The sequence below is a fragment of the Marmota monax genome, unplaced genomic scaffold (assembly GCF_021218885.2).
Source record: "Marmota monax isolate L192 unplaced genomic scaffold, Marmota_monax_Labrador192_F-V1.1 WCK01_AAM20220418_F8-fsc00005, whole genome shotgun sequence".
NCBI lineage: Eukaryota > Metazoa > Chordata > Mammalia > Rodentia > Sciuridae > Marmota > Marmota monax.
Window position 1 is genome coordinate 11,329,748 of NW_026692254.1, and position 22,727 is coordinate 11,352,474.

Sequence of the window (22,727 nt, forward strand, 5' to 3'; positions counted from 1 at the left end):
CTTTATTACCATTTTATACATGAATTGCTTTGCAGTGATATTAAGCCTGCAAATATTAGCTACTTTTCAAGAGAAAACATCAAATTTGTAAGGAACAGGTGGGAAAGGTGGCAGCCCAACCCAACAAGATGGTAAGCCAATCTTCTTCTTTTGACATGTTTTCTTTCCTGGTGGGATTGTTTTGTTTGTTTGTTTGTTTGTTTGTTTGTTTGTTTTGTGTGTATATATATATATGTAGAGGATTGAACCCAGTGGCATTTAACCACTGAATCACATGCCCAGCCCTTTCTTTTTATTTTTATTTTGAGACAGAGAGTTTCACTAGTTTGCCTAGAGTCTCACTAAATTGCTGAAGCTGGCTTTGAACCTGTGATCCTCCTGCCTCAGCCTCCCGAGTCACAGGGATTTCAGGTGTGCAACACCATGCCCGGCATGGGATGGAATCTTGAGGAGATAATTTCAAAATAATATTAATAAATTCAGCCTCTCTAAAATCCCAAAGTAGATCCCTATGTACCCTCGGCACACTGAGAGAGCAATTACCATGTTCAATATCACATCGAAACAGTGAGCTGCTCACAGAAACTGCTAAACATCCACTATCATCCCCAGAACAAGTATTTTCTGCTCCTATCTGTGGAAGCTCCAGGTATGATTCCTAGATAGCATCTCACACTCCTTTGTGGAAGGCACTTTCATCACATGAGGGCAACACCAAGGGCAAAGTCAGAGTAAGGCCATCAGAAATCTCTCTTCTCCATAAAAGTCACAAGAAAACTAGCAAACACTGTCAAAATCAACTTTTCCTGGGCTCTGAAGATTCACCAAAAACACCTGTATAATTGGGATAGCATTTATACAAGAAATAGAAGGACAGATCCTAGTAAAAAAATTTAACTTGACCTAGGCCACTCTCCCACTTTCCAGCTCCACAATGGCTTCGAAATATGATACCACCTTCCCAGTAAAAACCGGCAGTGTGGGCACCACAGGAAAGAAAACTCCACTGGAGACTTTTCACACCCTCATTCCCAAACCATCCATGGTACAGAACTTGTCTGTGGATTTTCTGGAGAACACCACTTGCAAGGCTGTATGTGACCTGGCTCTGGGCCCATCTTTTCCCTAGAGACATTTGTCAAAAGCAATTACAGGCAATTATTTACCTGCATAGCTCTCTGAGGCAGTGGAGAGCATGTTCATCACAAAGCTTATAGGGAAAATATGAGTAAGGAGATGACCACAGGGCTTTGAAAGACTATGACATGTTCCTGGAAATGCATAAATATGGCCATGCTCATTCATAGAACTGTGCACATGCCCAGAGTGCACTCACACCCAGGAAGGACAAGCAGGCCCTGAGTTCCATCCCTGGCTGACTCTGGCTCTGTGAATGCAAGAAATCAAAGTGAAGGGAAGTGCCAGGTGCCTAAGGAAATCCCATGGGCTGTCAGCAAGATGACCTGTCAAATGGAACGCTACTGAGTCATCAGATAAACTGATATATACTACAATATGGATGGGCCTTAAAACTTTATATAGTGAAAGAAGCCCAAACACACATCTTATGATTCCATGTGTATGAAATGTCCATAATAGCCATAATTAGTGGCTGTGAATGGAGAGGAGGATGAAGGGCAGCAGGGAGTCACTAGGCGAGTATGGTATTGTGTTGCAGGAATGATGTGAATGTTTTAGAATTATCACTGATGGTTGCATAACCATATACACTACATATTCTGAACACTGAGGCAATACCTGTTCTGGGAACATGCTCATGCCATGCCCCAGGGTTGGTGATGAGTGCAGGGCTATGTACCAATTGGACATGGCCACTTTGACAGTCTTGTCAATGGGAAAGGACCTGGCAGGATTGGGAACTTAGTGAGTAGAACAAGCACAGGTGGCCTTCTGAGCAGTATGAGCTCTATGGAGCTGAGGTGGCTCCACTCACAGAAGAATCCTCAGACCTGGGCCCCAGCAGCCCTGAGTGCTCTGCACAGTCCCTCTTTCCCCCGTCTTGTCACTCAGATGGCCAGGGTCTCTCAACAGCAGCTCTGATAGCTTTCAGTCTCAAGGGGCCAATGAACCTTGGAGAGGACTCAGAGGTAAGAAGGGGGTCAGGATGCACTGGCCCCAGGCACCTCCTTTCAGAAGGGAAGGTGGCAGCTATGGCTCCCATACTAGGAACCCAAAGACTCATTGGATCAGAAGAACAGCCCACATAGCACACAAAGGGAACAGAGAAAGCCAGAGCCCACACTCCATGCCCTGGAGCCATGGACCTGCACAGTAACAGCTCCACTGCATCCCCAGCTCCACTAACAACAACAATAAGAACAAGAGCTCCTACATTGGAAAGCCTCTGCTATGTGCTAGGCATTGGGATTAGGGCTTCATGTGGCAACCATATAATTCTGGTAGTACATTAACAAGGTTGGTTCTATATTTACTTTATCAAGAAGGAAAGAGGAACAAGGAGTTTCTGACCAAGCCCCTGTATTTCTCAACAATTCCACACAGGCTGCCTCATGGAGAGTCATGCCCACCCAGGCCACCTGCCCAAGGGTACTCATTGAAGCATTGTGTCCATTACAGAAGGTGGAAACCTTCTGAACATAAACCTGACAGGGCATGGATCAGCGGGCATGGTACATGCACACAGTATACAATAGTACAGAGCAGAGAACATGATGGACTGGATTCATGTATTAGTTAAGAAGAGCCCAAGTGCTTCAGCTTTCTCCTCTGTGAAATAGATTTTTTCCCCAGTGATTTATAAGGACAACACTCGATAACAAGACTTGCCCATCAGCTCTAGGGAGTGGTTGGCCTTTTCCGACCACTTTGTAGGTATAACCAAATGAGGTGACCATGTCACAGAAGATGAGTGGGCAAATGCACTCATTTTGAGCCAGAGGACCCAAGAACACAAGTCCCTGTGCCCTCCTTTCTCTGCCATGCTGGTTGTGGCCGCCCTGTCACTCTGGATCCAGAGAGAGAACAATGCAAAGCAAAGCCCCCGGCTGATCTGTGTTGGACTTAGGGTGTGAGCAAGAATCAACCTCCATTGTGTTGAATGATTAGAATCTAGTAGTTGCAAGTGACTTTGGGGCATACTATTTTGACTATACACTCTCGGAGCAAAGACAAAAATAACTGTAAACACATATTTAATTCTCTCTGGGTTGTTCTCCACAGCAGTGGGGGTCAGCAGTTCCAAAGCTCCTTTAGGATCTAGGATTGAGCAAATAATGTGTTGGATAATGAGTGCCAGGGTTCTCACTGCTGAAAGAACGGGTTTCAAAATGGAGAGGCGGAAGAATCAGGGTGAGCTCTGCAAATAGGACCTGGCATGAGTGGCCAGCAGGAGCTCTGGGTGGGATGCCCATGTGTGCATTTGTGGAGTATGGCCATGTATGTGTGTGCATGCATGTGGCTTTCCCTCAGTTCTGTTCAGGGGAAGGGCACAGACCCAAAGGATGACACCCCTTTATCAGTCAGCACACTTAGATCCCAGACTGCAGTTCTGAACGCCACTCTCCAGAAAAGAACCCAGAAGCTTGGAGAAATGGCTGATTCACAGACTGAGGTGAGGAATGTGCAAAGTCATGAGCTGAAAACACCCAGAACCTAATAGCATGCTCAGAAGATGTCAAATGGACACGGGAGACAGGAGAAGGTGCCGCTGCAGAGTCAGGACGGTTCAGCATTACGGCAAATGATCCTGGCAGGTGACACCAATCTGAGTTCACACCTACACAAGAACACAACTGGAACAAAAGCTGTGTCTTGGGGTCAAACTCCATCCAGTACATGGGGAAGGAACTGTGGAAGGAGACCACCACCTTCTGCAAGCACCATTTATTACCATAGCTGTTTCAGACAGAATCATTCATGCATTTGACTAGTGATTGAAAGTGCAAGAAACAGGATATCTGCACAGTGGCAAAGGATATCTGTGCAGGAGATGTGTTCATTTCAAAGAGGAGAAACAGAAGCTGTATGGTGTGGACACTGCACACACCAGCCACTCCAGGCCATCAGTGACATTACTAGTCACAGGTAAACAGACCCTGTGCTCTGCAGAGGAGGAGAAGTGAGGCTGGTAAGGAACAAGGTTCAGGCCAGCCTGGACTGTGGCACTGCACAGAGTGACTGCTCTGTAGCCTCCAGTGCATCCTAATCTAAGGACAGAGACCTGGGAACCCTTCCAGATCTAGGGCACAAATGCAATGCACAATCCCAGACTTTGGTTGGTTGATTGGTTGCTACAGTGAACATTAGTGGGACAAAAACTAAGAATACAGCCAAGAGATGAGAAAATTCTTTGTGTTGATGTTCATTTCCGAATTTTAAAGTTCTGGGGAAATTCACAGCAAAGTATTTACAAAGTACTTTATATGTGTAACTTACTCTTGAATACTTCATTAAAATAATATTATGTGTTTATGTTGAGAGAGAGAATATTAATACTTGGGAAATTTTAATGAATGCATTTGGGAAATGCATTTATTCACACTCACATATACAAGAAAGAAAGAAAGAAAGAAAGAAAGAAAGAAAGAAAGAAAGAAAGAAAGAAAGAAAGAAAGGAAGGAAGGAAGAAAGATGCAACTGATGATGCTGGGGATGTAGCTCAGTTGGTAGAGTGCTTGCCTTGCATGCACAGGGACCTAGGTTCAATCCCCATGACCACCAAAAAAAAAAAAAAAAGAATTAAAGATGAACTGATGCACAAATGTGTGATAATACAGTATATGAGCACCTAACAAACAATTAAGAAATAATAACAATTAGTTTCTCTTAAACCCTTAGATAAGTGATAGGCACTGGCCAAGTAATTTACATGCATTTTCTGTTCATAATAATGCATATTTGTAACACAGAGAATGATACATATCAATACCTGATAAAGCACCAAAACCCACTCCTGGGACCTTCTAAGTGCCTGATGTATTTTAATAGTTCTTATCAGCATCTTACTTCATCCTCAAACATCACTTTTGAAAAGTTACCATTTGTATCCCCATTTTAACAATGATGAACTAAAGCTGAAAAGCACTCAATGATTTGGCCAGAATCACACTTCTGCTAAGCGACAGAGCCAGGACAGGAGCCCAGGTGATCTGCCACAGAAGCCACCACCCCACCGCCCTGCAAATTGGCTCAGCTCCTTGCCTGTGCAATGAACCTTGCCAACCCACTCCTTTGCCTAACTCAAAAGAAAGCTTGAAGGATCAAACATAGATTTATAGAGACTTTAAATTTTAAAACCTCTACAAAGATGTTAAATGCATATGAACATTAATTTTTAGTAGGCACAGTCATATGTCCCCAGGGACCCATACCATGGCCTTATGTGGCTTCTGTATGCTCCCCCAGTTCCTCACTCAGCCTATGGTTCTGGACCACAGCCCTGAGATCCGGCCACCTGCATGCTCAGGTCCCTGACCCAAGAACACTGGCCTTTAAGCAGGAATCTAATCTGACCACATTCTGGTGGCAGACATTAGACTGCTCATTTTGACAGCTGCAAGGTGGATGAGAACTTCACCCAGAAAGAAGTAAATATGCTGGCTTCAGTTTAAATAGGAGATCTCAGTCCCACTATTATGCATTATGTAACTCTGAAACTAGTCCTTCTTCCCTCCCCAACATATTTTTAGATTCAGATAATTTATTATCCACAATGCAGTAAGAGATTTCAAAATTCAGCTCTTTATGAGTTCTTGAATGACACAAAAGGTATTCCAAATATACCAGCCCACAGAGGGTCAGGAGGAGCTCTTACATGCTGTCCTACACCCCATCCAGCAGCTGTGGAGGGAAGGTCAAGCTGTTAAAGGGGCTCCCAGCTCCCTCACCAGAGTCTAGAGTGGGCATTTCCACTCCAGTTGCTAAGAGTGGAGGGCATGAGTCTCCCTAGCTGGTGTGAGAAGAGGTCACTAGCAGGGCAGCTGCTAGTGACATCACAAATAGCCTAGTCCCTGAAGCCTCTGCACTGGCAGGGGGTGTGCAAGGGGTGGGCTCTAGACCCTTTAAAGCCACAACTCTAAACTATAGCAGCAGGAACCATACTCTGTCTTCCCACTGCCTCCCATGCTGCCCAAGGTAGAACAAGATGCCAAATGCTGAATGTAGATAAAGCTGCCCAACGTGACATGGTTACCATCCATTGGAAACCACCCACTTCTTCAATCCCATCACCTTGGAAATGGTGACAAGGTGGCAAGTCACCACTTTATACAAAATGGACTTGTCCCCCACCAGTCACCATCAATTGGTCCAGATATGACCAATGAACCTCTTTCTTTAAAACATGTAGAATGGGGATGAAGATATCTCAGCCTCCACCTGACTCCTTTCCAGAAAGGAAGGCATTAACTAAAAGGCAGTTGCTGGGCATTTTCTTCCAGCAGAGTTGCAAAAGAGGGAGGCAGAGAGGTCGATGAAACACTGGCAGGGAGCAGACTTCTACAGAGCTCCAGGGCAGGTCGGCCCTTTGCAGCCTTCAGATTCCAGGACAGGTCATGTCCTTGTCAAAAATTCACCTGCAGAGCAGCTTCCACGGGTCCTAGCTGGTTTCTGCTACTCACCAGAATCATCTTACCCCAAGGGCTCAACCATGTCAGTGTCCTTTGATCCGTGAGTCCCCGGGGAGACAGGAGCTGCACCCCAAGGCTCCTAGTTTCCAAATTATGTCAAAGTCGTGGTGTCCTCAGTTTCTCAAATGCTTCACTTTGCCAGCTGGAGATGGACACAGGATCCTGCACCCTTCCATGGAGGACCCCACACCTGTGGCAGGTCAACATGGAGGGTCCTCCATTTACAGTCAGATCTGTCTGCTACCGCAGACTTCCTAGGTGACCCCCAAGCGAGCAATCATCTCTTCTGTAAAGTGGGCACTAACATCCAACCTGGGCCAAAGGGGAAGAGCAGAGGCTCCTGTCGCGACCCCTTGCCCGCAAGGAAGACGCAACTCAGGAATCTTCTTTCAGCAGTTTATTCAGGCCCTTGATATTTCTTCTTCTCCCTCTCGGATGCCCCTCCCAGCCTTAATAAAGCATCCCAAGCCCCAATGCAAAGCTGCCGCGTGGAGCTTTCTCACAGGGTGGTGAAAAATCATGTGCCAACTCTCCCAGATAAGGAGTTGTTTGTCACAGACCACAGCGGAGCCAGCGTCATCTTGTAATGGCGACCATAATCTGCAGAAACGGCAGAAGCGGCTCACCACAGTTCCCCCTTTTCTGTTTTCTTAAAACAATACAGGCGAGAGTAGAGGTCCTATCCCACTGTGCAGAAGTGGCTGCATAGTATGGCTCAGTCCTAAGGAGGGCCCTTCCCCAGATCTGAGGCCATATCAGCCGACGCCTTTTTTCGTGGGGCGGGGCGTGGACGCGTCTAACCTGCATGCAATAGGACATGCTCTCCTTGAGGTCCTCGTCAAGGATTACTCAAGTGCAGTGCCTTGTCTCGCATCCTGTATCGTGACGATGGTGGACGAAGGGGGATAGCTGAGGCTGAACTGTGGCTGTTTATAACGACAAACAAGTTGACAGCACCCTGAAAGAAAGGCACGAACTTCAAGGCGATAGAAAAGCACTAGTGTGGAAACCCATCTGCGTGCAATGGCAGTAAGACCGGCAGAGTGCAAGGGCTTTCCAACACTAAGAGAATAACAAGGAAAGTCATGTCGATCCCAGTGCAATGTTATAATAACTTGGGGTGTAACGACCATGACAAAGGTTTACTGCTTAAGATGCACAAGCCAGACTTGAGGTGAGTTGCCATTTTCTAAAGCTGCAAGAGCTTGTATGATCATAGCCTTTTCTTGTGCATGGCGAGTTTTAAGGTGACAGAGAAGCCACAAACAGAGCACAACACTGAAGCAACACATTGCACCAAAAATGCCTACTCCCACCCATTCTTTGAAGAAGGAAAAAGCAGAAGATATCCAATCGGTGAATTGACCCAAAGTCACTGGTTCGACATGGGTACTATTCAAAACAGCAATCTGAGTTAGTTGAGACTGGATCAAGTTTTCTGCTTCCATGGACCAGGTTCCGGATAGATACTCTCCGATGATGCGGGAGGCGTTTCTGGAATTATTAAATCTGACAGAGGTTATACATAAATGTGCACGTTGGTCAACACAACCCAAAAGCACCAAGTCGGCCAATTCTTCTACCTGAGCTTGGAGTAAATCTATTCTTTGGTTGGCAGCTAAAATCCCTGACAAAATATGTTGATTAATTGAATTTTGGGACTCAAGTATGGTAGAAGTTTGTTGAACAACTTGATTAATGGTGGCAGCAGTTTGTACTTGACTGGCCATGGCCACTCCAGCTGTAACTGCTGCAGCAGCAGACACCACCACAGCTGTCACTATGGCTGCCGTAATTCCAAAATCTCTACGGGCTCTAATCAGTTCAACAATAGGAAATGACTCTGGATCTGAAGTAACCGGGATCGGGACAAAGGTTGGAAATTTCATAACCATTGCCGTAGTCCAGGAGCCATTCCAACACTCAGACAAATAACAGGTAATATTAGAACAATTAAGCATCCCCTGTGATGTAACATTAGCCAAAAGAAACAGGAACGGAGATTGGAGACGGACTGCTGCGGAGGGTAATGTAGCATTAGATAATTGTGAATTATTTGCAGAAATTTTAAGCCTCCTACCTCGCTCCGAGTCTTGGGTACTGCCAGAAACATTAAACAGCCAACTTTGGACTCCTAATATTTCCCTGGGGAAACACAAGCGCGGACTAGACTAGCCCAATCTGAGGGAGTCATGCAAAATCTAGTAAGTCCCTCCACCTGAGTGAGAGTGAAAGCGGCATCTATGCCATAAGTGTGGACAGATTCTGCCAAGGTTTTAATTATCTTAAAGTCTAAAGGCTCATGATATCTTCCCCTGTTATTGTCCTGAAATACAGGGTATGCAAGTCCCATATCTGTATTAACTGTCCTCCAAACTTGTGCATGAAAAGATCTCCCGGAACCTTGGCTCCCCCCACATACGGAGGTGGGGCAATCGGCACCATATCTTCTTCTAGATATTCTACCTCCTCCTCCTCAGAGTTTTGTTGACCGATGTTAACTCCCTTCCCCTTCTTACAGTAGGCCTGTGTGCCCTGTGTCTCCTTTTTCTTCTTTTTCATTTTTATCTTATGTAGTTGTTGTAACAATATATCAAGGTCCTCAGAACTCTGAGTCGCTTGTGTTCTCAGGCGTTTTTAATTCGGTCAAGTCTGGGTAGAGCCTTCTCCTATTTTTATCTTCAGGCTCTTTTGCCTTCTCACTACTGTTACTTTTAATACTCTCTGCCACTTCACTACATGATCCTTCAGATTTTTCCTCATGCAATTGCTCAAGAATAGCTTGACCCTCACTCACAGCTTCCTGGCATTTACCATCTGTAAGGCAACCACGGACCATTTTCCAAAGGGGTATCACCCCACCCTCTAATATGCCCTGCTCAGAAGCAAAGTCAAGATCTTTGCCTAATTTATCCCAACTAGGCACAGTAAGGCTGCCCGAAAATGCAAACCACGGTGCAGCGATATCTATCTTCTGTAAAAATCTCTGTAAAGTACTATGTTTCACTTCCAGTCCCTTGGAACGTAACAGGCCATATAGGGCCAGGAGAAGCGGACTTGAAGATGCGGCACCCTTGACACAACAACAAAGGAAGCACAAAAAAAAGAAAGCGAAAGTAGGAGCGAAAGTACACAGTGCAGCTGCAATAAAATGTAAGGCTCTCTCTTTCATTACAGAGGAGCTGTCCCGCTTTGGTCGCGGATCCCACTTACTAGGGACTAACCCCGCTTTGATCGCGGATCCCACTTACCTGGGACTAACCGGTGCACCACCCCTGACTGCTGAAAGTTCTGGTTCCCGGGTTTCGGCACCACTTGTCGCGACCCCTTGCCCGCAAGGAAGACGCAACTCAGGAATCTTCTTTCAGCAGTTTATTCAGGCCCTTGATATTTCTTCTTCTCCCTCTCGGATGCCCCTCCCAGCCTTAATAAAGCATCCCAAGCCCCAATGCAAAGCTGCCGCGTGGAGCTTTCTCACAGGGTGGTGAAAAATCATGTGCCAACTCTCCCAGATAAGGAGTTGTTTGTCACAGACCACAGCGGAGCCAGCGTCATCTTGTAATGGCGACCATAATCTGCAGAAACGGCAGAAGCGGCTCACCACAGGCTCCCACAGGCATGGCTAGCAAAGCTGGACAGAGACAGGGAGGGTGACACAGCACTGAGAGAGAACCGCAAGGCCACAGAGACAGAGACTGCCACAGAGACAGGGCGAAGGAGCCACAGAGGTGCAGGATGCACGGAGCACCTGCTCTTCCCTTCTTTCAGCCTGCTTCCTCCTCCATTCTATGTCAGTGACCCTGCTTACACCACTGCTCCAAGGGGCAGGGCCCTCTAACCTGGTTGTCTGTGGGCTATCGGTACACCACCTCGCACAGGGTAGAGGGGACTCACTGCACCAGGGGGCAGGGCCCTTAACCTGGGTGTCCAGGAGCACTCTGTACACCACCGCGCTCAGGATAGAGGGGACTCCCCGCTCCAGGGGGCTGGGCCATCTAACCTGGGTTCCGGGGTGCACCCTGTAGAAACCACATCCTGGGTAGAGGGGACTCCCCTCTCCAGGGGGCAGGGCCTTATAACCTGGGTGTGTGTGGGGGGCAGTCTGTACACGATCTCGCCCAGGGTAGAGGAGACTCCCCGCTCTAGGTGGCAGGGCCCTCTAATTGGGTGTCTGGGACACTCTTTACACCACCATGCCCAGGGTACAGGTGACTCCCCGCCTTAGGGGGCAGAGCCCTCTAACCTGGGATTCTTGGGGCGCTCTGTACACCACAACAATAGGGGTAGAGGGGACTTCCTGCTCCAGGGGGCAGGGACCACTAAACTGGGTGTTGGGAGGTGCTCTGTACACCAAAGCACTCTGGTAGAGAGGATTGCCCGCTCGCGCAGGCAGGGCCCTCTAACCTGGGTGTCGGGGGGTGTTCTGTAAAAAACTGCACACTGGAGAGAGGGGACTCCACTCTCCAAGGGACAGGGACCCCTAAACTAGGTGTGTGTGTGTGGGGGGGTTAGGTGTGTGTGTGTGGACTCCCTGCTCCAGGGGGCAGGGATCGCTAACCTGGGTGTCCGGGGCGGGGGGGTTGGGGGGGCGCTCTGTACACCACTGTGTAGGAGAGTGGAGACTAATTGCTCCAGGGGGTGGGGCCCTCTAACCTGAGTGTCGGGGGTGCTCTGTACACCACCGCACCCAGGGAAGAGGGGACTCCCAGTCCAAGGGGTAGGGCTCTCTAACTTGGGTGTCAGAGGAACTCTGTACACCACTGCGCCCAGGGAAGAGGGCTCTCACTGCTCCAGGGGGCAGGGCCCTCTACCTGGATGTTGGGGGGCAAAGCACACAAAACAGCACACAGGGTACAGTGGACTACCTGCTCCAGAGGTCAGGGCCCTCTAACCTATGTGTCGGGGGCGCTCGGTACACCACTGTGCCCATGGTAGAGGGGACTTGCTGCTCCAGGGGGTAGAGCCCTCTAACCTGGGTGTGGGGGGGGGTTCTCTGTACAAAACTGTGCCCTGGAGAGAGGGGACTCCCCTCTCCAAGGGACAGGGCCCTCTAACCTGTGTGTCAGGGGACTTTGTACAACACCGCACCCAGGGTAGAGGGGACTCCCAGTCCAATGGGTAGGGCCCTCTAACCTGGGTGTCAGAGGAACTCTGTACACCACTGCGCCCAGGGTAGAGGGAACTCACTGATCCAGGGGGCAGGTCCCTCTAACCTGGATGTCGGGGGGCACAGCACAGAAAATAGCACACAGCGTAGAGGGGACTACCCACTCCAGAGGACAGGGCCCTCTAACCTGTGTGTCGGGGGCGCTCGGTACACCACTGTGCCCATGTAGAGGGGACTCACTGCTCCAGGGGGTAGGGCCCTCTAACCTGGGTGTCGGGGGGCGCTCTGTACAAAACTGTGCCCCGGAGAGAGGGGACTCTGCTCTCCAAGGGACAGGGCCCTCTAACCTAGATGTTGGGGGCTCTCTGAACACCACTGCATAGGAGAGTGGGGACTCCCCTCTCCAGGGGGTGGGGCCCTCTAATCTGAGTGTCGGGGGTGCTCTGTACACCACTGTGCCCAGGGTAGAGGGGACTACCCGCTTCAGGGGGCTAAACCTGGGTTTGGGGGGAGACTGTGTACAACACCGTGCCAGGGTAGAGGGGACTCTGGAGGGGGAAGATCCCTCTAACCTGAGTGTCGGGAGTAGCTCTATACACCACCGCACCCAGGGTAGAGGGGAATCCCAGCTCCAGGGGACAGGTTCCTCTAACCTGGGTGTTGGGGGGGAGCTCTGTACTCCATCGTCCCAAGGGTAGAGGGGATATCCCACTCTGGGCATCAGGACCCTCTAACCTGGGTGTCGGGGGCACTCTGTACACTACCGCCCCCAGGGTACAGGTGACTCCCCACTCCAAGGGGGAGGGCCCTCTAACCTGGGTATCACGGGCGCTCTGTACACCGCAGCACCCAGGGTAGAGGGGACTCCCCATTCCAGGGTGGAGGTCACTCTAACCTGGCTGTTTAGAGGGAGCTCTGTCCACCAGCTGACCCATGGTAGAGGGGACTCCCCCTTTTAAGGTGGAGTTGCTCTAACTTGGCTGTCTTCAGGGGGAGCTCTGTATACCAGCGCATCCAGGGTACAGGGGACTCCACCCTCCAGCTGGGAGGTCCCTCTAACCTGTCTAACCTCAGGGGAAGCTCTGTACAACACCATACCCAGGGTAGAGGCGACACCTCCCTCCAGGGGAGAGATCCCTCTAACCTGGCTGTTTTCTCCGGGGAGCTCTGTACACCACCGCACCTAGGGTAGAGGGAATCCCACCTCCATGCGGGAGGTCCCTCTATCCTGGCTGTTGGGGGAGCTCTGTACACCAAGGCACCCAGGGTAGAGGGGACTCCCCCCTCCAGGGTGGAGATTGCTCTAACCTGGGTGTCCTTGGAGGGAGCTCTGTACACCAACACACCCAGGGGTCGCTCTAAGCTGGCGTCTTCAGGAACAGCTCTGTACACCAGCACACCCAGGAGAGAGGGGACTCTCCCCTCCAGTGGGTGGTCCCTCTAACCTGGCTATCTTGGGGGGAGCTCTGTACACCAGGGCACTCAGGGTAGAGGGGACTCCACCCTCCAGGGAGGAGGTCCAACTAACCTGGCTGTCTTAGAGGAGATCTCCCCACACCACCGCACCCAGGGTAGAGGAGACTCCCCCTTCCAGAGGGGAGGTTCCTCTAATGTGGCTGTCGGGGGGCAGCTCCCCACTGCACCCAGGGTAGTGGGGACTCCCCGCTCCAGGTTGGAGGTCCCTCTAACCTGAATGTCGTGGGAGCTCTGTACACCAGCACACCCAGAGTAGAGGGGACTCCTCCCTCCAGGAAGGAGGTCCCTATAAACTGGCTGTCATCAGGGGGAGCTCTGTACACTAGTACACCCAGGGTAGAGGGGACTCCCCCCTCCAGAGGGGAGATTCCTCTAACGTGGCTGTCGGGGGGAGCTCCCCACTGCACCCAGGGTAGTTGGGACTCCCCCTCCAGGAGGGAGCTCCTCACCACACCCAGGGTAGAGGGGACTCCCCCCTTCGGGTTGGAGGTCCCTCTAACCTGGCTGTAATCTGGGGGAGTTCTATACCCCAGTGCACCCAGGATAGGATGGACTCTCCCCTCCAGAGGGGAGGTCCCTCTAAACTGGCTGTCGTAGGGGGGAGCACTGTTCACTAGTGCTGGCAGGACAGAGGGGACTCCCCTCTCCTGGGGGAGTTCCCTCTAACCTGGGTGTTGGGGGTGCTCCCCACACCACCGCACCCAGGGTAAAGGGAACTCTCCCATCCAGGAGGGAGGTCTTTCTAACCTGAGTGTCTGGGGGAACTCCCCACATCACTGCATCCAGGGTACAGGGGACTCCCCTCTCCAGGGGGTAGGTCCCTCTAACCTGGCTGTCGGGGGGAGCTCCACACCACCACACCCAGGGTACAGGGACTCCCCCCTCCAGGGGGGAGGTCGCTCTGACCTGGCTGTCCTGGGGGGGGGGAACTCTGTACACCAGTGCCCCAGGGTAGAGGGTACTCCCCCCTCCAGGGGGGAGGTCCCTCTAACATGGCTGTCTTTGGGGGGAGCTTCCCACACCACTGCACCCCTTGAGGGTGGAGTCCCCTCTAACCTGGGTGTCGCTGGGGCTCCCACCATACCCTGGGTGGAGGGGAGTCCTCCTTCTAGGTGGGAGTCCTCTCTAACCTGGGTTTCTCCCTGCTGTTCCCACCGAACCTAGGGTAGAGGGGACTCCTCCCTCTAGGGGATTGCCTGAATATATCAGACTTTAGCTCCTTCACTCTTCCCAAAGCTGACTCTGACCCATGACTCTCCATAGAGTTTTTAGGCTTTTAGCCCCAGACTGGGGAGGCATCACTGATCCCTCTTGTTCTGCAGATGGCCATTTTAGGTTGTGGTTATGTAAGCCAACACAGAAAATCCCTCTTATACGCCTGTGTGCAAGCACGTGTGCACACACACACACACACACACACACACCTTGTTGGTTCTGTTCCTCTGGAGAACTCTAATACATATACATACTTTTACTACCTAAGGCATTGATATTCTTCTATATTTATTGCATCTACTCCACTTATTGAAAGACAAATCTTCCACACTCACCTGCATGTGAAGAATGAGGAGGTGTTAATTTTGGCTATTTTAGCCTAAAGTTATGTGGGAGGCCATCCTCCCATGTGATTTGAGTTACCTGCCTGGCTGGGTGAGAGGTGCTTAGACACCGCTGTGTTAGGACTTTCCCCACCCTTTCCCAGGTCTGAGGGCTTGTCCGTGCAGAGGCATGTCTGGCCACTGCCCCGAAGACCCAATAGTTGCCCCTGACCTTGGGATGCTGCTCCCCTTAACCTTCGTTGGATGGGATTTTCCCTTGAATTTTTTGTTCCCCAATAAAAGTCCACTCCCTGGCATGTTCTCTCTCTCTCTCTCTCTCTCTCTCTCTCTCTCTCTCTCTCTCTCTCTATCGCCTCTTCAGTAAACCTTGCTACTGCATTAGGTGGCTGGAGGTGGGAGCTAGGAGAAGCCGTCCTGGAGCTGGTATTAAAGGTAATTAGAGTCTTGTCTCTTTAATTTAGAACTCTTGTTAGCGTTAACTCATGAATGGAACCTTCTTTCATGAAGCCAGTGCTGGTCGTGTGGCATAAGTGGTGCCCTGAAGTGAGGCCCTTGAGTTAAATTGACTAGGTTGAGTTAGGAAGTGTGCTATAGAAATACAGAATTTGTGACATTTTTCGGATCACGGAAGTACCAGGCAGTTTTTGAAGCCAAGGGACGTTGAAAAATTTTAATAATGGGGAATTCAACTTCTACTGATGAAGACATGTATTTGACTATTTTAGAGACAATAATTAATCAGAAGTGAAAGCAAGTTAAAAAGACTCAGTTGCTACAATTCTTAAAGTTTGTAGGTGAATTTTGTCCTTGGTTTTGTGACCAAGATTCACCAAATTTACATACATGGGACAAATTAGGAAGGAAATTACATAAAATTTGCCTTTCTAATGAATTACCTGGAAACTTTGAAAATATACAAAAGGTTTGGACTGCATTAGAGATCTGTCTTTTAGATTACATGGGCCATAGTCCGTGGCCCCATGAAAATCTATTGAAAAGTATTCAGAGAACCATTAAGTCTATTCAAATGGAAAAATTGCCTGAGGCGAAGGAAATCTCTTTTCCTCTAAGCCTGCTAAAAATTATATTCAAACAAAAAAACCTTGGGGCAAAACCCAAAGTAAAAAACTTAGCCTTGCCTGAACCAAACCAGAGTAATCCGGAGGAAGATCATAGAGAGGAGGCCTCCGGGGGGATAGGAGGTCCTTCCCCTGGAGAGGAAAATCGGGAAAGAGATTCATAGAGAGATAGAAAGTCCTTCTTCTCCATGTAACTTACAAGCTCAGATTCAAGGTGGCAACAAGGAAGAATCTATGGAGGAATCTCAGTCTGAGGGAGAGGGATCAGACAATGAAATCCAGGATTTACCAGGGAACTTCAACAGGCTGTGCTTAACAGCACCTGCCCCGGCCATTCGAATTCGACCATTATCTGTTAAAAGGACAAATTTTAACAGATACTCTGAGCTGGCAATGACTTTCCTTACTCCATTCCAGCGAGGAATTAGAAAGGCCCAGGAAGCTGGAGAGAATACTAGTGATTTTCAGCTCTTCAGTTTTTGAACAGTTTAACCATCAAGACCAACGTGTTCGTGTCCATGCTGTAATTCCTTTTAAAACTATTAAAGAGTTAAAAAACACCTGCGAGGTCTATGGCCCAAATTCACCATTCCTGCAGAGCTTGCTTGAGACTATTTGCTCTCAACCACTCCCACCGAGTGACTGGATTTCCATTACTAGGGCTTGCTTGAGTGGGGTGGGGGATTCTACATTGGAGATCATACTGGACAGATTTTTGTTCCGAGCAAGCAGAAAGGAATCGGAGGCAAGATCTCCAAACACCCATGGAGATGTTTTTAGGAACGGGTGAATTTATTGATTTGGAAAGGCAGCTAAATTATGAATTTGCAGTGTATGATCAAACCACAAACCGTTCCATTGGCAATCTGGGTGCTTGTGAGTTTATTGTTATGCAATTGGCATTTGAAAATGCAAATAAATGTGTCAGGATGTTCTCAGACCCCATAGAAAAAAGGGCACAGTTTCAGAATTTATTCGCTTGTGTTCTGATATTGATCTAGCCCATTTACAAACAATTACGCTTGCCACCGCTTTAAAACAAACTTTGCAGCCCCAAGAATTAGTATGCAGACCCTGCAGGAGATGTTTTCATTGCCGGAGAAGAGGCCATTAGCTGGGAAATTGTAATGCTCCTAATTTTAAGCCCAGGGCTCCCTCTGCAGTTGGTAGTAGATATTACAGGGTTGAAGACCAAGTGGCGGACCAAGATGGCTCTGATCAGCCCACCTTCTTGCCCTCACTTCCACCTGGTAGGAAGATGAAAAACTTGCGGTAGGCCACTCCCAGGCCAAAAAAAAAAAAGGGGGGGAGGTGGAACTAGAAGGAAAGACTCGGAATTTAACGTCATCACCACCAACCACGGGGAGCCGCCATTTTTACGGGAGTGAAAATCGCAGTTTCTTTACGACCCTCAAAGACAATTGAATTAAATCCTGAATTAGGGCCACAACAAATCCCTACTGGGATTTTTGGGCCACTCCCTAGAAAAAATATAGAGTTAATTTTGGGACGTAACAACTTAAAAGGGGCCATCGAGGTAATACCTGGAGTAATAGATTCTTATTTTGAAGGAAAATTAAATGTTACTGTAAAATCAAATTATGCCCTTCTGCTTACTCCAAAAAATACATTTGCTCAATTAATTTTATTACCCTGAAATTCTGATGGACACCCACAAGTAAATTCAGTTTCCAAACCGCCAGACAGAATGTACTGTTAGTGTGGCAGGAGCGCCCCCTATTGGAACTTAAAATTAATCATAAAAAGTTCAAAGGTGTAGTGGACACTGGAGCTGATATTTCAGTCCTGTCCAGTCACTTCTGGCCTAAAAATTGGCCCTTATATATAGCACCAGCTAACTTAAAGGGAATTGGACAAATCTCACAGCCTGCTCAAAGTGCAAATTATCTCCATTGGGAGGATCCTGATGGGAACAGTGGAGTTTTTAAACCTTATGTGTTAGAGGCCTTACCAGTAAACCTATGGGGAAAAGATATATTAAACAAAATAGGATTATTATTAGTAACTCCAAATTCTATGAGATCATTTGAGGAAATTAATCAAGGGCTTCTTCCTGGAGATAATGAGGGAACTTATCAGAGAGAGTATCTGCTTACAAACCAGTCTCCTCAACAGAGATTAGTAAATACTCCAAACCAAAATTTTTACTAGAGGCCCTGAGTATCTCCCGGATCCAAAAGACAGCAGAATAGATCACCTGGCTCACAGAAGAGCCTATATGAATTTCTCAGTGGCCCATCTCAAGGGAAAAACTTAAGATAATTCATATGTTAGTTAAGGAACAACTTCAGGCTGGTCATATAGAATCAACACTTAGTCCTTGGAACACCCCCATTTTTATTATTAAGAAAAAGTCAGGTAATTGGAGGTTACTACAGGATTTAAGGGAAATAAACCATGCAATTCAGCCTATGGGATCATTGCAGCCCAGATTTCCTTCCCCCACAGCAATTCCTTTAACTATAGCTTAATGGTAATAGATCTAAAAGATTGTTTTTTCTCAATAAGGTTACATCCTGAGAATTATGAAAAATTTGCTTCCAGTGTCCCAGCAATTAATTTTAAAGAACCTGTTAAAAGATATTTCTGGAAGGTCTTTCCTCAAGGTATGCATAATAGTCCTACTTTATGTCAAAAATTTATGGGTCAAGCGATAGCTCCTATAAGAGATAAATTTCCTGATGCATATATTATTCATTTTATGGATGATATATTATTGGCTCATGCTAATCCAGAAGTACTTTCAGAAATTTTTACTCAGAGGCTTCAGTTACAGCAAAGGGTTTGTGCATTGCCCCTCAAAAGATACAAAAGATGCCTCGCTTTCAATATTTAGGTCAGATAATTCTGGGACGTGCAACCTGTCCTCAAAAGTCTACAGATAAAAGTTAAGGAATTACATACCATTAATGACTTTCAAAAATAATTAGGATATATCAATTGGCTGAGGTTATCCTTAAAACTGACTACTTCTGATTTAAGTCCTTTATTTCAGATATTGCAAGGAGATCCTTCTCCAACCTCTCCACATCAGCTGACAATAGAGGCTAGAACAACTTTAAAAAAGGTTGAAAGTGCAATTAAAAATATACAGCTTACTAAAATTAATCCTAAAAACTAATATATTTATTAATATTTCCAACTGTACATACCCCAATGGGAGCTATATGGCAAAGATTAGGAGTTATTGAGTGGATTCATTTAGCCCACTCTCCACATAAGACATTAATTACCTTTCATGACTCTATTGCTCAATTAGTAATCAAAGGTAGAACAAGAGTTTTACAATTAATTAGATCTAAACCTGATATTATAATTATTCCATTTTCTGTTCAACAAAATAATTGGTTTTTTCAAGCTTCTAGTTTATGGCAAATAGCTTTTGTTGATTTTTCTGGTCAGACAGAAAGTCATTACCCTCATGATAAAATTATTCAATTTGCATCAACAACACCGCTTATTTTTCCGAAGATTGTACATGCCCAGCCCATAAATGGAGCCCTATTAGTGTTCACTGATGGCTCAAGCTCAGGTAAAGCAGGTTTTTATAGCCATGTTCACATAGAGGTAATACAAACCTCATATACTTCTGCCCAAAGAGCAGAGCTACAAGCTCTCATTTGTGCCTTAAATTACTTTACAAATAAGCCTATTAATATTTATTCTGATAGCTTATATGCAGTTGGAGTTACCAAAAATATTGATATACTTCATCACAAGAGCTATTTAAATTATTTCATAATCTACAAAAGGCAGTGCAAATGCAAAAATACCCATGTTTCATAGGACACATACAAGCTCACACTAATCTTCCAGGACCTTTAACTTCAGGTAATGACAAGATTGATAAATTAATAGCTGTTTGTCAACAGATGTCTCCATATGATGTGCACAAGCTTCACATTCCTTGCATAATCAAATGCTTCTAGATTACATAAAAAATTTAATATTACCAAACAACAAGCTTGTCAAATTGTAAGTCACTGCCCTACGTCTGTTATTCACACTCCACCTCTGCCATCAGGAGTAAATCCCTGTGGATTAAAACCAAATCAAATATGACAAATGGATGTAATTCATATTCCTCAATTTGGTAAATAATGTTATGTACATATAATAGTTGATACACATTCCAGATTTATTTTTGCCACAGCACGTACAAAGGAAAATACTCAACATGTAATTTCTCATTGCCTAGAAGCCTTTGCTGTGTTAGGATGTCCTTTACAGATTAAAACAGATAATGCACCAGCTTATGTAAGCTATTCTTTTCAACAATTTTGCCAAGAGTTTCAAATTGACCATAAAACAGGAATTCCTTATAACCTCCAAAATCAAGCCATTGTGGAATGAGCTCATTTATCTATTAAGCTTCTATTACAAAAATAAAAAGGGGGGAATAGGTTTATGCTGTGTTTCTTTTTCAATTTTTAAAATTGTGACGCAGAAGGTCACACTGCAGCTGAGAGACATATGTCTTCCACAACAACAGCCCTTTACGCAGAGTTTTGTGGAAATACTTACAGACTGGTCAATGGAAAGGCCCAGATCCAGTGATTATGTCAGGCAGAGGTCATGCTTGTATTTTTCCAGAAGGTGCTTTCCATTCTATCTGGGTGCCAGAACGCGCAATCAGACATGGAAGAGATAGAACTGAGATTCAAGCAACTGAAAATCAACTCGGAGAAGCCTCCACTAAAAAGGAAGAGATATTAAGAAGAATGAAGAGGAACCAACATGACCCAGCTGGAAAGCTGATCTCATGGGAAGATGTGAAGAAGCTGACAACACACGCTTCGTGAATAATTTGACTCCTAGGAAGAAATAAGACTCCATTGATGATGGTAGCTACAGTGATTGCCCTGCTGGGCTGTCAGGTAAAAAGGAGTCAAGCAGACACTTACTGGACATATTTCCCAGATCCACCCATGGTACATCCAGCTGTGTGGACTAGAGAATCTATTCCAGTGTTTACTAATGGCTCATTCATGATGGGAGGATTTACAGATACTCATATTACTCCTAATCATGTGACTAGATTTAATTATTCTGGCTACAGTGCCCAATTACCTTTGTGTTGATCCCATGATAAACATGCTGGTTGTCTGAGAGTATCATTTGAGGAAAAGACAGGGATTGGTAGACCTAGACTGACTAATCATACTATTTATGGAGACATAAAACCTTATACTAGATCAGTGATCAAAATGGGACTTTCCCACAACAAACCAGTCATTTCTGCAAAATCTCCACACAAATACCTCACTGTCCAAATAGTTCTACTATTGAGATTGGCACCTTTCCTAGATGGATAGATTGTGTAAATACTTTCCCAGTACAACATAAGGTGTCTAAAGGTAGTGGGTATATTTTAGACTGGTCTCCAAAAATTGATAAAAGACAATTATGAAAAAATTCTGCTATGACACCTGCAGGATTTGTTAGTAATATTTTGACTTACAGTGAGGATGGTATTCAAAAAGATGTTTGGTGCTTAATTGCTGCCTCAGAATTCTTACATTTCACAGACAACCCTTTACCAAAATCTGTTGTCAAGAGTTGTAAGGAGGGATCTTGCTATGGCTTACGAGCCTGTGTCCAATCTCCTTATGTTTTAATCATTGGAAATGTAAAAGTTAAATGGATAGATGACAGATATGTTGTAACATGTAATAAATGTAACCTAACCAATTGAATTACTAGATATAATAGAGGAAAAGGAGTGCCGGTACTTCATCAGCCCTCTTTTGTTTTATTGCCTTCTAATATTTCAGAGCCATGGTACACTGATGCTGGTTTTCAATTCTTACAGCAAATTCATACCCAGCTAGCAAGACCTAGACGTGCCATTGGAATTATAATTGTGGGAGTTATGGCTTTGGTTTCTTTCATTGCATCCACTGTCAGAGCCTCAATAACTTTATCTCAAAATATTCAACATGCAAAATTTCTTAATAATTTAGCCCAAAATACTTCCAAGATTCTGCACAATCAAGTAAATATTGATGAAAGGATTGAGACTAAGTTAAACGCCTTAGAGGTGACTTATAAATATAGGTAATGAACTTTCGGCTTTAAAGTTTAAAGAAAGGCTTAAATGCCGCGCAAGTTATAAATAAATATGTGTGTGTTACAGCTGCCAAGTACAATGCTTCTCACTGGGACTGGGAGAAGGTTAAGAACCATTTGTTGGGTATTTGGCAAAATAATAATAATAGCTTGGATCTTTTGGACCTCCATAATCATATCCAAGATATTCAAAATAATAGAGCTGATTTTTCAGATCCTTCTTCTTTGGCTAATCAAATATTGAAGGAATTAAATGGATTTAACCCTGGAAATATTCTTAAACACTCGGTCTGGTACATTATTGGATTTTTCTCTTTGCTGTTAATTCTTTTTTGTGTTGTAATTATAGGATGGCAAGTCTTCAGAGCAAGAGTGCAGAGACTCGAGAGAATAAATCATTGCCTGCTTTTTAAAAGAAAAAAGGGGGAATATTTGGGAGGCCATCCTCACACGTGATTTGAGTTACCTCCCTGGCTGGGTGAGAGGCGCTTAGACACCACTGTGTTAGAGCTTTCCTCACCCTTTCCCAGGTCCGAGGGCTTGTCCGTGCAGAGGCATGTCTGGCCACTGCCCCTAAGACCCAATTGTCGCCCCTGACCTTGGGATGCTGCCCTCCTTAACCTTCATTGGATGGGATTTTCCCTTGAGTTTTTTGTTCCCCAATAAAATCCACTCCCTGGCGTGTTCTCTCTCTCTTTCTCGCTAGCCTCTTCAGTAAATCTCACTACAGCATTAGGTGGCTGGAGGCGGGAGCTAGGAGGAGCCGTCCCGGAGCTGGTATTAAAGGTAATTAGAGTCTTATCTCTTT